The sequence below is a fragment of the Balaenoptera ricei genome, chromosome 4 (assembly GCF_028023285.1).
Source record: "Balaenoptera ricei isolate mBalRic1 chromosome 4, mBalRic1.hap2, whole genome shotgun sequence".
Taxonomy (NCBI): Eukaryota; Metazoa; Chordata; class Mammalia; order Artiodactyla; family Balaenopteridae; genus Balaenoptera; species Balaenoptera ricei.
Window position 1 is genome coordinate 128,402,122 of NC_082642.1, and position 17,666 is coordinate 128,419,787.

A 17,666-nucleotide genomic window follows, 5' to 3' on the forward strand; every position below is an offset into this window, starting at 1 on the left:
ATAAATAAATCTTATAATATAGAGTGATGAAATACAGACACAAAGAAATATGTACTGTGTTATTATATTTATATTTATATTATATACATATTTATAATATTTATATAATATAATATATTTATATACTACAACTATACACAGCAAACATAAATAAATCTTATAATATAGAGTGATGAAATACAGACACAAAGAAATATGTACTGTGTTATTATATTTATATTTATATTATATAAATATTTATAATATTTATATAATATAATATATTTATATACTACAACTATACACAGCAAACATGAATAAATCTTATAATATAGAGTGATGAAATACAGACACAAAGAAATATGTACTGTGTTATTATATTTATATTTATATTATATAAATATTTATAATATTTATATAACATAATATATTTATATACTACAACTATACACAGCAAACATGAATAAATCTTATAATATAGAGTGATGAAAGACAGACGCAAAGAAATATGTACTGTGTTATTATATTTATATTTATATTATATAAATATTTATAATATTTATATAATATATTTATATGCATTTCAGAAACAGGTAAAACTAATCTGTAGTCAAGATATTGGTCAACCCTGAAAGGGGATATTGTTGGAAGGGGCCAGAGTGGGTTCTGGGATGCTGCTAATATTCTGTTTATTGGTAAGAGAACTGATTACACAGGTGTGTTCACGTTGTGGAAATTCACTGATTTACACATTTATTTTTAATGTACTTTTTAGTTGCATATATTCAATTTAAAGTGTATACCAAATAAGTAAACAAACAAACAAGCCATATTAGAAGTGCTTAAAAAGAAACTAAACTAAGGGAGTCTCTGAAAGCCTGAACGCAATATCTACAGTGTCTTTACACAAAATATCTTGATCCATAAGGTTCAATATGACTGGAGGCATTCACATGGCACCAGTCTCACATTTTCTACACTTTCATAGGCTTTCATCTGTATACTTCTCCCACAGACATCTTTGACATCAATTTTTCAAAGCTGGTCCTTCAAAGTCTCTAAACATGCTAAGTTAACGATAAATAATCAAGCAGATTAGTAGTGTAATAAACAAATATTAGTACTGTTTATTCATGGCCATTTTGCTTTTTCCTTAATTACCTACTTTGTTGTCAAAATTTCCAATTTAAAAGTCACAGCCAGATGTTTAGAATGACAAGGAGTAAAATAATGTGTGTGAAATTCACTCTAAAATATATGAATAACGATTTTATAGAATACAAGGACTGTGAAAAAAATAGACATGCCATGTAAAATCAACTGCTTTCTATACAATATAGTGGAAAATAAGCATCTGATACTTTGCATAGTAGTCAGTACAGAAGCATCCTATGGTTTACTCATACTTAGATAAAATCCATTTACAATTAGGATTATCATCGGGGAGTACTGGCCATGAAAAAAGCAAGGCATCCTAGGATCCCCAAACACTGCCCTTATTATTGACACAATAAGTTAAAAGAGATAAATAAGAAAAATGTGGACATAGGAAAAAGGAGGTGCTAAGGGATTCTTTAGATGTAACAAGCAAAACCAACAGAGGTAGAAAGGCAAAATACAGACTCAGTTACTCAGAGAACAAAAAATGGAGGGGGTTAATGTTTTATATAAATTATGAATATCAAAGCATGTGTGTTTGAGAAAATCAAGTCATTTCCCCCTTAACCTAGTTTCCTGTGACCATTAATAAATCTGTAAATAAGCAGTGTTGTGCAGCTTGAGTTGTTATATCTCCTCTACCTATTAGAATTGCTTTGACTGGTCCTAAGAGGGGAATGCAGGATTGTTCATTTCCTTAGCAATGCCCCTGAGTTGAATTGGGATTCCAGCATTATAACTGCCTACCAGGATCACAGAATATTCTCCCTCTTCTTTGCGGCAACCAGGAAGATTGAATCCATTTGGTATAAATGGTAAAGAAAGACATTGTCAAGACAGACACTGGAGCCTGTGTAAATCACACAAACCATGAAGTCTTGATCTTGGGGCTTAAATACAGGACTCTGAGGAGATCGGTTACCTGAACAAAATCAGTGCTCCAACAGTACAACTCTGTCATTAGAGAATTATCATGTGATCTAGATTTATATACAGGTAAATGTTTCATACAGTATTTTATGATGTTTATCTTCCAGAAGAAAGAATTTGTTGTCTTATCCAAATATCTTTTTTGTTTTCTAATAGTTTATAGTACATTATAATTGGCTACACTAAGTTTTGAAGGCTGGGGTTAATTCTGCCTATGTATTCTCTTCATATAACTTATTACGTGGCACATAGTAGGTGCTAAATAAATATTTGTTTAATTAACATTGTGGAATATTGAAAAATCTCTTAGTTTGAGTAATTCATTATATTCAAATAATGATAATTTCAAAGCAAATCAGTTTTCTTGCTAGTTGCTATTTGTTCAACTTATATAGGCTGTAGTGAAAGAACTAGCCAATATTTGTGATTAAATTGCCTGTGTTAGAAAGATGAAATTTATTTTTTTAATTTTATTCCAGAAAGGGGAGATAAATTTCTATTTATATATTATTTAATTAGTTTTAACTGCCTTCCATTTGACTGATCACATTGAGATTAATATTTTTTCTACTAGCAAATTTTACAGGTATTTTAAGGTTCATATATGGATGTATGAACGTTCATATATGAATGTTATTCATATATGAATATCAGATATGAATAGGTATTTTAATGTTCATATACACTCCTCATATATTATTACTCGATATATAAATTTAAAATGAAGTATTTTAAACAATAGTGCCAATAACTAAAGTCCTACTGCAACAAAACGACACACCACAGATCAGGGCCTAAAACTGCTTTTGACTTCAATAGCTTCTGCTTCTCATTGGGAAGATTGCCTGAAGCAGTAAGTAGAGATAGAAAGAAGGGCTTCTGCAGTTCATGTGATCTGTGTCACTGCTGAGAGAGGTGTCCTTATACTTATATTTCTATAGTTAGCTCTATTTGACTTGAATTCTCTCCAGGCTTTGTAAGCAATGTAGCCTCTTCTAGTTCCCCCTGAGTATAGTCTGAAGGGCTTTTTCCTTTCTCCATATGTTAGCCATAGTTGTGGAAAAGCTGCAAAGCCGTGACATTCTTAATACTGACGAGACACATCTCTTTTACAATTTTCCGCCTGATAAATTCTTCACATTTCCTACGGGCAAAAACCATAGGAAATTGTGTAAGGGGAAAAATGATTTCATTGTTATTTTATTTTCATCTAGATGGAAAATTCTTCTCTACCAGTCCATTGATATTCAGACCTTCTCAGACCAGAATTCTCTGAGCTAATTATTTTGTTCCTGAGTGAACAAAAGGTATTAGAATTTTTTAGTATGCAGTGAATGGACTGTTCCACAGTTACAGATTATACACTTGACCTATGCTTAATTGTTTTAAATAGGTGCTCCATTGCTCAAGAGACTAAATGTGGTGCTAGGAAGAATGAAGTTATCTTTAGAGAAGCGTGACAATTCTGGCTTAACACATTGCCCTGCCCATCCAGAGATCCAGAGATCCAGATGCAAGATAGATAAAATGAATATTCTTAGAGGACAATGTATTATAAAGTGATGGCAACTGCCAGGCAGGTAAGCAAACCTCATGTACCACCTGGTTGTTTGAAGGAATGGTGATTACATGAGCCTCAGGGTTTTTTGTTTTTTTTTTTTTTATTTTCTTAACACAGGCTGAGAGCAGCCACGGCTTTCTCAATGAAACTCGGTGAATCACAGAGGCATATGCTAAGGGCAACACTGAGAAGAGGACGATAGCATCAGCACAAATCCATCATTCCACAAAACACCACTCTATACATCTCCTTTTTATGGTGGGTCACAAGGAACATCTTTTGTCTGTGTACACAGCATTATTTCTAGTTATGTCATTCACAGCAGTGAAGGAAATAACACAACTTACCTGAAAAGGTTAATGGTTTTCTTGGACACCTAATTTAAAACATTCATCTTTCTGGTTGAAAACATCGCTGTAAAGAGTTAGTATAAAAGCTAAACTTATAGCTCAGAAGTTCAATAAGCTTCTAAGAGCACTTAATGCTTAAACAGACTAAAAGTGTTTTTATGGAGATCAATGGGCAATTCACTCTTTCCTTGCATTTTATTTTCCTTGTGAAGTGGAATGGTGGTATAGTTCCCCATAATATTTAAGACGCATAAAAATCTTGGTTAAAATCTATACACTGATGAAATCTTTCAACACCATGTGTTACAGTGACTGCAGGTTGATATAGGAGATTATAGAGGCAGTTAGGAATATGATATCTCTTATGGGCCCCAAAGCCAAGTGAAATGAATTTTAACTCATTACTGCAAAATTCAAAAAGACATATTTAAGAGAGAAGGGAAGGCTGGCTTTCCTGAAGCATCCTCGACAGGAATTCCATTTCTAAGGCATAGCACTCAGTTTTTTAGGCTCAGAAATGTGATTGTCGGTGCACCCTGAGTCCGTCCATCTCCAGGGCATGAAGTCAGGCTAACCACACTCACAAGATTCTAATTTACAAGACAACCAAGTGAGACCTAATTCTTATTAAATAAAACATATAGCTATCAAGAGGAATGAATACTTCTATTTACAGATCAGCATATTCCTTCCCTATAGGCAAGTTAAATTATAATTATATGATTTCACAGTCAACATGGGAATAAAGCAAGAGCAGTTAATTGGATATTTTATTGCCTAATGTCATCAAGCCCTGAGAGCATGAAGTATTCATCTCAACACAGATGCAGCAACAATGGTCAGTCACTCCCTGGTGGAAGCAAGAGTTCAGATGGACAGTCCCTAACAATCTTCCAAAGGAATAAAGATATAAATCAGTTGATAGTGTTTGGCACACTGTGTTAGATCTGAATATGCATCTTGTTAAATTTAATGTGCTCAGCTATGTGTTGCATTGATAAATATCACCTCTGCCTAGCACACTTCTTCAAACACATCTGTAGGAAGTTTCTCTATATCTAGAGACTTATGAGTCTCTCACAACTTCTTGAAGCATCTGTCACTCTACAGAGCAGCAGTTATCAATATTTTTGGTCTCAGGAACCCTTTATACTCTATCAAATTATTGAAAACTCTGAAGAGCTATTGTTTATTTTGGATTAAAACAATCAATATTCACTGATTAGAAACTAAAACTGAATAAGATTTACTTATTAATTTAGTTAAAAATAATAATAAACCCCTACCTAACATAAATGACACATTTTCAAAATAGCTTTATTTTTAAAAATTGGTGAGTATATTTTTACAAGAATTGTTGAAGTCTGGCTTAATAGAAGACAAGTGTATTCATCTTTCTGTTTCTGCTTTCAATCTGTTGATATCACATATCATGTAGCCCTTGAGAAAATATACTTCACATTCATGATAGAATAAAAGTAAAAAAGGTAAATAAATGACCTCATGCAACTATCATTTAAATAGTTTTGATCTTAGGACTCACTGGAAAGGTCTTTGAGGACCCCCAAAGTTCAGAGATCCCTTTTTTTTGTTACCCTTACATCTAACTTCCCAACTGCTCTAACAGTAGTTTTCATTCTTGTCTGCACAATAGAATCATGTGAAACTTTAAAAAAAAATACCCAACTCATGATTACACACAGATCACTTTTGGGGAACTGGTACCACAGAAGATTAAGGCTTCTCTGATTGCTACAGTGACAAGTTTCTTTAGGCTGTTGCCTATCTCTCCTCTGCATTCTTCCTCACCTCCCAACCTATCTCCTTAAACCTAAGTAAACTGTTGCTTGCTTGCTGGTGCCTGATAACTGGGTGAGCCCCGTCATTTGCTGCTATTCAGTGGACCATCCATTTAACAATAATTATAAGGCCATTCAACTAAAATTGCTGACTGGGAAAGCCAAAGAGGTCAGAAATCTAAAAGGACAAACAAGGAAGAAATATCTGGGTATATGTCAAAAGCATACACATTGGGAAGAAATCATATGAGAATAAGAAGATTCTAAGAGACGGACTGCTAGATCAGGAGAAACTGCTTGAGCTATGAAGATTTAAGGGAGAAGGAAATCCATTCAAATTGTCAACAGGTTTTTAAGAATTGCATAGTAGGACTGAGCACCACACCCACATTCTGGAGTTCAGCACTGTGGTATTCATGTTAGCTGACACTGGTTTAGCTTAGTATCTGTTTCTCAATCCCAGTGTAAAACAAACAAACAAACAAAAAAACCCCAATAATATCTCTTTTTCCCAAAATCCACTTTTCTCTATATGAAACTATCCTCAGATAGGAAATATCTGTGCTCACAGTCTTTTATTCTTTAATCTTTTAATTTTTTTTTTTTTTTTTTTTTTTTTTACATTTCTTGCAATCCTGTTTTCCTAGTAGTATGGCTAAATCTGCTCCTCAGGTAGGTAAGTAATAAAAAATTATGGTGCCCATTGGTTAACTACTGGGCCACTTGCCACTGTGTACTCCTTAGCAACATTCTGCCTGTTTCTTGAGGTGTCTCACCACCATAGCTTAGCTTATTGTTAATCCCCAATTTGCCATTGTCCTACTGACAGCAGATTAAGAACCTAGAGACTGAACTTTCTCTGGAGAAGTATCCATGGACCCTGTCACTTGGTATCAAGTCCAGTCTCTTCTGTCCACTCTAAGTAATGGGGTAATATTCAGCAGAGTCCCAAGATGTGCTCCAGATGGATGAGTGTAGCATTAGCATACTAATTCACTGAGGAAACTATTTTTTTTCCAGTATGATCAGACAGACAGAGCCACTTGAAACACTCCATCTAGAATAACTTGGCTTTAATTTTTTTGTTATATTACCTTAGTGTCCATCAAAGCTCTAAGGTAATATAATAGTAAAGTGATGAAAAGAACAATAATTCTTCTCAGGTCAGTGATATCTCAGAGGATGTTGTGCTTCAATATTTGTGCTTCTTCCATTTAAAGTCCCTGTAGTAACATTCTATAGTGAGCTAAGACCTACTGTTTCCTATCTACTAACACCGCAAGAGTCTCCCCATAATAATTTATATCATTTTACTCATCAAACCTGATTAACATTAATTCATCATCCAGAGAGGTTCTGATTGACACATAATACAGAAAAATATAAGGGCTATTTTTTTTTCACTTGTAATCCATGATGCAAATTCATCATGTTCAAAATGTTGCTTCATGGGTAATATGAAATAACGTTAAGAACCAGGGGTCTGTAACAGAATTTTCCAGACATTCTACATTTGTTTGTTTATTTTGAATGGTAAGGGTTTCTGCCATATTTTTAAAATAAATTACTATTCTTATGCTTTAAGTCTTATTTGGAAGTAGAATCAAAGTATAAGTTTTCCATTACAGATTTTCTTTCCTAAGTTATTTTCGATGTAAAAACATTTCATAGAGAGATTTCATCTATGTTACATATGAGTAAAGTTACTATAAATTGATTAGGTTGGCTGAATAAAATCTAACCAATTCTACCATTTAATAAAATTTCTCTCGTGCTGATTCCCTTGGAATGTTTGAACATTTTGTTCAAATATTGAATGTTTCAATATTTTCCAGTGCTGAGTTGCAGAAGTGTTTCTGAGTGTATAGTTGACTTTTGTTGCTTCTGGGGTCCTAGTTTCTATGACCCATTCATAGCAGCACTTGATTTCCTTCTGGAACATCATCTCTTCCACGCCATGTACCCTGTAGTAGTGGGAACATAAAGCCTGGTATTGTTTTCTCCCATCGTGGAAGAGAGAGAAATGCCTGGAAGCTCCTGACATCAGATTCCTTCTGTAAATATCAATCTCCAGTTGAATTTCAAGCAACCCGGTGGTGGTTCTTACATGACTAGCCATCTTTGTTTCTGTCTGTTCCAAGCCTGGTTCTTAGTTTTTAATTTTTATTTCCAGTTGTTTGTTGTTAACATTTTATGCGATTTTCTCCTTCCATTTTTGTTAGTTGGTTAGGGTCATTCTGTGCTACTTGCAACCAAAGTACCCTGAATTGCATAATGGAAAGATCAAGAACAGAGTTTTTAGATTGTAAGTTTTATTTCTAACGTATTTTGAGTCTAGTTTAGAGATAAAGAACGTAGTTAGCTGCCAACATGTCTGAACACCATCCCAAAGTGTTTATTTTTTTCCTTCCCTTCTTAGTGTTTCAGCAGAGACTCAAAGTTGAAAACAGTATAGTAATTCCCAAGTACATAAAGCAAGATGCTAAATCATCTATGCAGTCAATGCCAAACCTCTGTAGCAGCAACTCTGTCCACATTACTCAGTATCCACCCGCAGGCTATATAAGGGAGTTGAATAACTTGGATAGTGGGGGCTGTTTTGGAGAGAGTTGTCAGTGTTTTGTGAATTAAACACACACACACACACACACTCACACATACACATGCAAAGGGTGGTAATTTTTTCCTCTATCATCACTTCAGGCAAAGTAAAGCTTTAGAATCAGTTCTTGTAGAGCTTAATAAATGATATCTGAAATTTGGGGGACAGAAAGACCCCAAATATAAATTTGAAATGTCTATATATATATGAATTAGAGATTGAGTAAATAGCTATTATACATCCATTTCAAGGAACACTGTTTAATTATTTAAATGATGGCACATTTATAATCATTCATACAGAAATATTCATAAAATATTTGTAAATGGAAATCAACTATCAACTATTCTTTCTGTATATTCATAATTTATGTATACAAATAATTTTATAGCAAAATAGTAGAAGAAAATAAAAATGATAATGCAAGTAGTCTCTTAATGTTTTTGTTAGGTAATTATTCTTTTTAGTTTTGCTTATCCAAAAGTTTAGATTTTCTATATAATAAGTTTTATGTGTAAAAATGTATATGCTTATTTTTCAAGGCATTTGGCATTTTTAAAACACTCAGTATGGCTACAACAGCCACCCCAAAGTATAACAGCAAAAACAGAGACATGATTGAAGTTTTCTTAATCTCAATCTGAAACACTGGTTCTGAGAACTAAAATCACAATTATGTGCTTGTGAAACTTTGGAGTTAAGCAGCCTAGGTTTGGTTTATGATTCTCAGTTTCTTAACAGTATTTCCCTGAGCCAGTGTCTTCACCCCTCGGTCCCAGATTCCTTATGTGTAAAATGGACATGCTAAGGACAGCTGCCTTACAGAACTGCTGTGTGCATTAAGGGAAGCAATGAACATAAAGCGTCAGGCCAGTGAGCATGATAATATCACCCAATCATGTGATGACAGTGGTGATGATACTTACTGATTTTGCTTCATGAAAACATGGTGATACAGATCTCCAGAGCAATCCGAGAGGTAATCTGGTCTTCTCCTATCTCTCCTGGGTTCAAAATATCTTCTGTTGCAATCACTTGGCACAGAGGTACTACATGACAATTCCCCTAATATAACTTTAAAGTACTTGCAGTAAAGGACAAATAGAATGATCTAACTGTTTAAGAGTTGGATCAGTTTTATAGTTCTTCATGTTGTTTTTACTAACCAGAGGTATGTTACTTGTATTAGGAAAAAGACCTCTATGAATGAATACGTTTGGGCAAACTGTTTTGTGGGGTTTTTTTTCATTACATGTCTCCTGAATGTGATTGATAATTCAATGCAAGGCATATGTGTCTGTGAATGGAGATTAATTCTTGAGCATTTTTCAAACTTATTTTTTCAGGAACCATCTGAAAGGAGTATGGGAAGCACTAACTTAAAGTTTCACTTAAGTGTTTTAGAACTTTTATTATTAACAAAAAAGTCTCATCCCTCAATGACTACTTGGAAATTCTAAGAATGCATTGCCATCCTAAATGATTGAAATATTGAGTAGTTTTGAAATATATTTGCAGATGTCAAGGTAATGTTGAACATGCCAACTTGGTACCAGGTCCTTTACAACCTCAGAAGAGAAAAGAATAAAAAAGATGGAAATACAGTCTATACTGAATTAACATCTATAAATGGCTTAAATGAATTCTACAGTAAACCCCAAATAATCAGGTTATTTATTCCACTAAAATATTTGTCAAATATTTTTTTAAAGAGATTGTTGGTCTTAATTAATTAGTTTCTTAACACTACCTATTTTGAAAAGAAACGTGACTCTGGTTAAAATTAAATATGTCATAATTTATTTTGAGCCTCTTGATTCTCTCAACTGGAAACTTTAAATTACTTAATGAAAAACCATAAAAATTTAAAGCCATTCAAAAATCACATTTGGCTTCTTTCAGTTTCTAAAGTATATTGATTTGTTTCATATTTCCTTAGAGATACAAATCATCTTATTAATGTCTTCTGTTTATTTTTGAGGATCAGTTGATGTGTATTCAGTTTGCAGCTTTTCCCTAGACACAAACAGCAAGGGTACCAATTAGGTTGGTGTTTCCTGCAAGGCAGGCAGTGCTTCATGAAAAACTGGAATAAAACCAGCTGAGCTCCCTAGGATACACCACTGAGTCTAGCCTCTGCCTCGGGCTACATTCAAAATTAAACTGAAGTACAATAACCACAAACCCAAGTTACCAGACGAGAGATAGAGGCAATTTCATAGTTTTAGAACTAAACCGGAATGAAACACAGTTTGTCTTAAAATCAAAAAATATTTATATATGAAAACCCCAGACATACAATGAAAATATCTCATCCTACATTGTGTCATTCCTAACAAATAAGATGACATGAAACTTACAAGATAGAAATGATTCTATGGATAGGTTTGATATAATATTTTACAACAAACACTAAAAAGCCACAATGAGGCATTCTATATAAATATTCAAAAATCAATGTGTTCTTCATGCACAAACTAGAAAATTTAATTATATTCACCATTTTTTCTCTAAGTTTTTGATGTTTTCAATCCCAACATTTTACTGACTTCTACACTTCCTCTGGCTACTTACAGAGATTTTTAACTTTTTTCCAGTTATGAAATTTTTCAAGCATATGAAAAAGTATAGAAAATAATCTAATGAACATATATATGTTTCTACCCAAATCGAACTGCCTTCATATTTTGAGACAGTTGTTCCAGACCTTTTATTAAACAAGCAAAACATTAATGATATAACAAGATTTCAACTCCATTTCCTTCCACTCCCTCATTCCACAGATAGTTTTGCATATACTTCAGTGTTGGGCAGTATGTTAGAAGCAAAGGATTCATAGCAGCGAATAACACAGGCCAAGTCCCAGATCTCATGCGGCTTCATCCTGTTTTAGGGGAGACAGAAAATAAACGAATGAAATGTAATTATATATCAATGACTGGTGAGTGCTAATGCCAAAAGGTATAGTGGAACAAGGGACTCGGGTTTGAGAGAGGATTGTTTTTAGAAGAATTTGTTTTTATTTTCTACTTTTCCAGATTCTGATTTGAGAGTGTTGGTGACCACTGACAAGTTATAGGTTCTTTACCCTTCCAAAGTCCAATATTTTATGACGTAAACCTTCAAAGATCACTTCTTTCTTATGAAAAATACCTGGTCAAGATATAAACTCTGGTAATCTTTAAAAAAAAAAAAAACCTCTGTTTTTAGAATAGGTTTAGGTTTGTAGAAAAATTGAGCAGAAAGTACAGAGAGTTACCATATACCCCCTGCTCCCACACCTGCCCCCTCCCCTCCATTAACATCTTTCACCAGAATGGTACAACTTGTTATAATTGTTGAACCTGTATTGACACATCATTATCACTAGGAGTCCATGGTTTACATTAGAGTTCCTTCTTGGTGTTGTACATTCCATGGATTTTAACAAATGTATAATGGCACGTATTCACCATTATAGTATCATGAAGAATAGTTTCACTGCCCTAAAAATGCTCTGTACTCAGCTTATTCATCCTTCCTTTCCCCCTGCCCCTGGAAACCACTGATCTTTTTACTATCTACATAGATCTACCTTTTACAGAACATCATATAACTGGAATCATACACCGTGAAGCGTTTTCAGATTGACTTCTTTCACTCAATAATATACACCTACATTTCCTTCATGTCTTTTCATGGATTGATAGCTCTTTACTTTTCAGCACTGAATAATATTTCATTGTCTGGATGTAACATAGTTTATTTATTCATTCACCTACTGAAGGACATTTTTATTGCTTCCAAGTTTTGGAATTATGAATAAAGCTGCTATAAACATCTGTGTGCAGTTTTTTATGTGGACATAAGTTTTCAGCTCCTTTGGGTGAATACCAAGGAGTGTAATTGCTGGATTGTATGATAATAGTATGGTTAGTTTTGTAAAAACTGTCAAAATATCTTCCTAAGTGGCTGTACCATTTCCTAAGCAGCATATCATTCATTCATTCATTCAATAAATGAGAGTTCTTATTCTCCACATGATCACCAGCATTTGATATTGTCAGTGTTTAGGGTTTTTGTCATTCTGATAGACATTTAGTGGTCTCCTATTACTGTTTTAACTTGGCGAATCTCTAATGACATATAATGCTGAACATCCTTTCATATGCCTACTTCCTGTCTTGTATACCTTCCTTGGTGAGGTATTTGTTTAGATCTTTTGCCCATCTTTTTCATCACTTTTTTTTTTTTTATTGTTGATTTTTAAGAGTTCTTTGTATATTTTGGATAATAGTTCTTTATCAGATATGTCTTTTAAAAATATTTTTTCCCTGTCTGAGGTTTATCGTCTAAGTCTCTTGACAGTGTCTTTCACAGACCAGAATTTTTTATTTTAATAAAGTCCAGCTTGTCAGTTAATTTTTCATGGATCATGCACTTGGTATCTTATTAAAAAAATCGTCACCACAACCAGGGTTGTCTAGATTTCCCCCTATGTTGTCTTCTAAGATTTTTATAGTTTTGCATTTTACATTTAGGCCTATGGTTTATTTTTAGTTAATTTTTGTAAAGGAAGGTCTATGTTGAGATTCACTTTCAGTTTTTTGTATGTAGATGTCCAGTTGTTCTATCACCATTGTTGAAAAGACTATCGTTTCTACATTGTATTGCCTTTGCTCCTTTGTCAAAGACTGTTGACTATATTTGTGTGGGTCTGTTTCTGGGCTCTCGATCCTGTTTCATTGATCTATTTGGTATTTTTTTTACCAGTACTACACTGTCTTGATTACATTAGCTTCATAGTAAATCTTGAAGTCACGTAAGGATTTTTTTAAATGAATGATCAATTAAATCTTTCTTGTGAGGTGAACTTTGTAAAAAAAAAGAAAGGAGCAAACAATGCAAATATTTTTGAGGACAAACAGTTCAGGCAAAGGAAACTGCAAGTGCAAATATTCTGAAGAGAATCATCTTTGATTTCTTAAAAGAAAAGCAAGGAATCAAAAAAAAAAGGTTCTGAAGAACCTAAGGGCAGGACAGGAATAAAGACACAGACTTAGAGAATGGACTTGAGGACATGGGGAGGGGGAAGGGTAAACTGGGACAAAGTGAGAGAGTGGCATGGACATATATACACTACCAAATGTAAAATAGATAGCTAGTGGGAAGCAGCCGCATAGCACAGGGAGATCAGCTCGGTGCTTTGTGTCCACCTAGAGGAGTGGGATAGGGAGGGTGGGAGGGAGACACAAGAGGGAGGGGATATGGGGATATATGTATACGTATAGCGGATTCACTTTGTTATACAGCAGAAACTAACACACCATTGTAAAGCAATTATACCCCAATAAAGATGTTAAAAAAAAACAAAACAAAAAAAACCCTGAACTATGGAATTGAATATAATCAGCTTTTACTAGGATAGATAAGGTCCAAAATTTGTAATAAAAGACTTTACCTGGGCAAGGAGGCTTATTTTATGAAGAGTGCCTTTAATAACATTAGTTTTATTTAACTGTCAGTTCTAAGGACTCTAAATTAGATGATGCCTGGTGGTTATCATATTAGCTATCAGAAGTAAACAGCACTGAATCACAGCTGAAAGTCCTTCAATTTGTAAACAGTTTTTTAAAACAGTGAGCAATGGAATTGTGTGTGTGTGTGTGTGTGTGTGTCTGTGTGCGTGTGTAACGAAATTAAGAGGGAGATTGGTGGCCTGAACTTTGTTCAGGTCAGGAAGATTTATCTTCTCTTTCAAAGCTATCTTATATAAAATTAAATTAAAACAAGCTCAGTTTTTAAACCCTCAGACCAGAGATGTCCTATAAGCAAACATTTTAAATTATTATGTACATACATTTCCACAGTTTATAGAGTCATACTCAAGTAAAATACCAGATCTGACTAGATATGTTATATGGAATCATAAATCAATGTTATATAGGATCAACATTACTTGTTGTCTCAACTACATTTATATAGTATGTTCTAGCGGTATCTGTAGTTACATATTGTTTCTTATCCACTTAATTTGAGAATCTGTATTTGAAAATATTCAGTTGAAAATATGAGCGATAATGGAAGATAAATGTATTTCATTAGACTGCACAATAGAAATGGAAATGTGGTCTTATGGAGTAAATAGATCATTATCATTAAAATTATATATCTTTTTTTATAAAACAGTTGTATTTAAAGTAGATAACCGACCACACAGGTTTCTTATTTAAAATTTCCAATGGTCTATATTTTGGCTAATCTTATTATTATTCCAATGCAGTAAGACCAGATAATTAAATTAACTGTAACTTTGCAAGTAATTTCCATATTTTTGAGAACGTATGCTACTTTTCATCCTCTAATTTATTCAAACTTTGACCTGGAAAGTTTTCCCCCCTCCTAATTAACCTAAGGATCAATTTCACAGAATAATAACATTTTAATAAAACTGAATAGCATAGTATGGATTATCATAAATGAATTCCAACATTCTTTTGATTATGAATATTCCTGAACACCTGGCAGGAGAGAGAGGCAGATTTGAAATAGCAGGACACCAGCCAAACACGGCCCTTCTTTTTAATCAGTGAATTCACTATTAGGTCTTGTCAGTCATCTGAGGAGTCAGATTTTTGTTCCTTAAGGTGTAAGTTTTCCTCAACACTACCATTACAGCTGGTTCCTTTTCCAGTGAGAGATCATGTTTCTCTGCCTATAACAGATAATTGTCTATTGTGGCTTAATCACATAAGGGTTAATTTTACCATACAGCAAGAGGGTCCAGAGGTGATAATAAAGTGGCTTCTCTAAACTATCCAAGTCCAGGCTTCTTCTAGATCTTTGCTCACACATCCTTAACCCAAGGCCTTCGTCTGAATATTCAAAAGTAGGCTTTCGTGCATCCAGATAGAGCGTCCTTGTTCCAAGTAGTTAAAAGAGGCAGAGGCAAAAGCAAAGGACAAAGGAATAAGGGCAAGATAAGTTAAGTCAGTTTTCTTTAAAAAACACACACACAGATAAACAAAACCACTACAAAGAAACCTTTGGGGGAATGCCCACCTGACTACTTCCAATTATCATCTCAATGGCGAGAGGTTAATCAGACAGCCACATTCAGCTGTAAGACAGGCTTGGCTTGGCTGGGGTCACTGTCACGCAAAACAAAGTCACAGCTCTCTTAGAAAGGAAAAATGGGGAAATAAATATTAGGCAGCTAGAAGAGTCTGTTACAGAGCCCAGGTCTGATTGATTCAAGACTTCCTCAACCTAGACTCTGTAGATTAGTGGCATGAATTTTTCTACCTTTAACCTACCTTCCAAATTTGTTACTTTAATCACTGCCAATCAAAAATGTTGCTTTGAAAAGTAGCTCCAGAATTTTTACATCCCCTTTATTCCACTGACCTCCCAATTGCCCAGTTCCAGTGATCTTGGCATTCACTATGCCTAAGCTCCCACCAGCATGGCTGTATCTCTTACCATGTAAAATTGATTCACTTCCAAGACTTTGATCTACAAGTCCCTCTCAGATTACCATCTCCTGTCCTTTCACTTTCCCGATTCCCTTATCCTCACTGAATCGGATCTATGCCTTCTTTGTGATTTGTAGGCTTTCACACTTCTCCCAAGTCTGATGAACAGACAGTTTCTTTCTATTTGCCAACTTTCTCCTCCTGTTCTCACATCCTCGTATCACTGATCTGGCAATCCAGTTTCATCAGTGCACTCATTTTATCAATGCACTCAATTATTTTCAAGTCCCTCTCTCACGGACTTTTCCACAGGATGCCTATCACTAAGACCATATGTAATAAGACCATATGTTTTGCTCTGTCCCAATGTACTGTGAATCTCTAGATGGTTCTACACAACGCTGCCATCTTTATTCCCCAAGCAACTAGGAATGAAAGGGTTGGAAGGCCTTATTTTCATATCACCATCATCCCACCAAGTGCCATACCCTCTTTATATTAATATTTGGTACATTTTGTGTACTTGTGGGGGGATAAGAGTCATAGGATTCTAGCAAGTAGGTCTAAGCAAGGACTGAGTAAAGGTTTAGGGAAAACATCGTGGTCAAGAGAAGAGAGAGATTTTGCCTTGTCCCTCTCAAATATTTTCTCCAAAATGAATATTCTCTATATTTCTTAGGGAACCTGAGACAGTTAAAACTCTGCTTTTCATGTCATCTCAACACTTACTTAAAGCAATGAGCCCGAAAAGCCTATGTGTGTGAAAGGATAGGGATCAAACAGGCACAGGGAGGAGGAGAATTCCCAGGGGATGATTAATATCTCAAAATAACATCCTCCCATCCAACAGTAACAAAGAAGCCATCTTCTTACCATTAGGGTCTGCTTCCCCAGTGTCAACATTTTTGATCTCAGAAAAAACAAATATTTGACACTCAGTGTTCACCTGTCATTTATAATTCAATGATACAAATATAGAAGGAAACGTTTTATGAAATTTCAGCAATGGAAAGAACTCTTTCCACTCCCCCAGGCCACAGAAGATACATATACCCCTTCCCTGAATCTCCTAGATCTGCAGAACATGAACTATTATAGGAAACATTTTAGTTTTTTTTTTATTGAAGTATAGTTGATTTACAATGTTGTGTTAGTTTCAGGTGTACACAAAAGTGATTCAGTTACATGTGTGTGTATTCAGTTATATATGTATATGTATTCTTTTTCAGATTCTTTTCCCTTATAGGTTATTACAAAATATTGAGTATAGTTCCCTGTGCTATAAAGTATAGTTCCCTGTGCTATACAGTAGGTCCTTGTTGGCTGTCTAAGGAAACATTTTTTTAAATGCTGAAAATTAGGTAGTTCGCCTATACTTCTCACAGGAAAAATGTGATCAATTTCTCAACAAAATCACAAGCAAAGAACTCACAATAGAGAATAAACCTTTTGGGAATTAAAAATGACTATGACTCTAGGAGATGAAAACTTCTTGATACAGTTACTCAGTGCTAGGGAATTTGTTCTCACTAGATCTGTTCTGTTAACATGGGCGGCCAGCCAGCATTTCCATGAACTTTTTGTTATGGTGAACTTTTTATTGCAATGGTGCGTGTAGGAGGGATTTGACCTGTGTAGGTCCTAAGAATTCTTTTCCAGAATATAACTCACTTTGACAAGACATTTAGATACACAGGTATACTTTAAATAGAAATACCTCCAGGCTTCAGGATCCTATGCTGTCTAAAACTGCAGCCACTCAAAGGAATAATTGTTTGGCTTCAAAACAAAATAAGCTTAGAAATGTGCTTAGTAATTTTATCGATATAATTA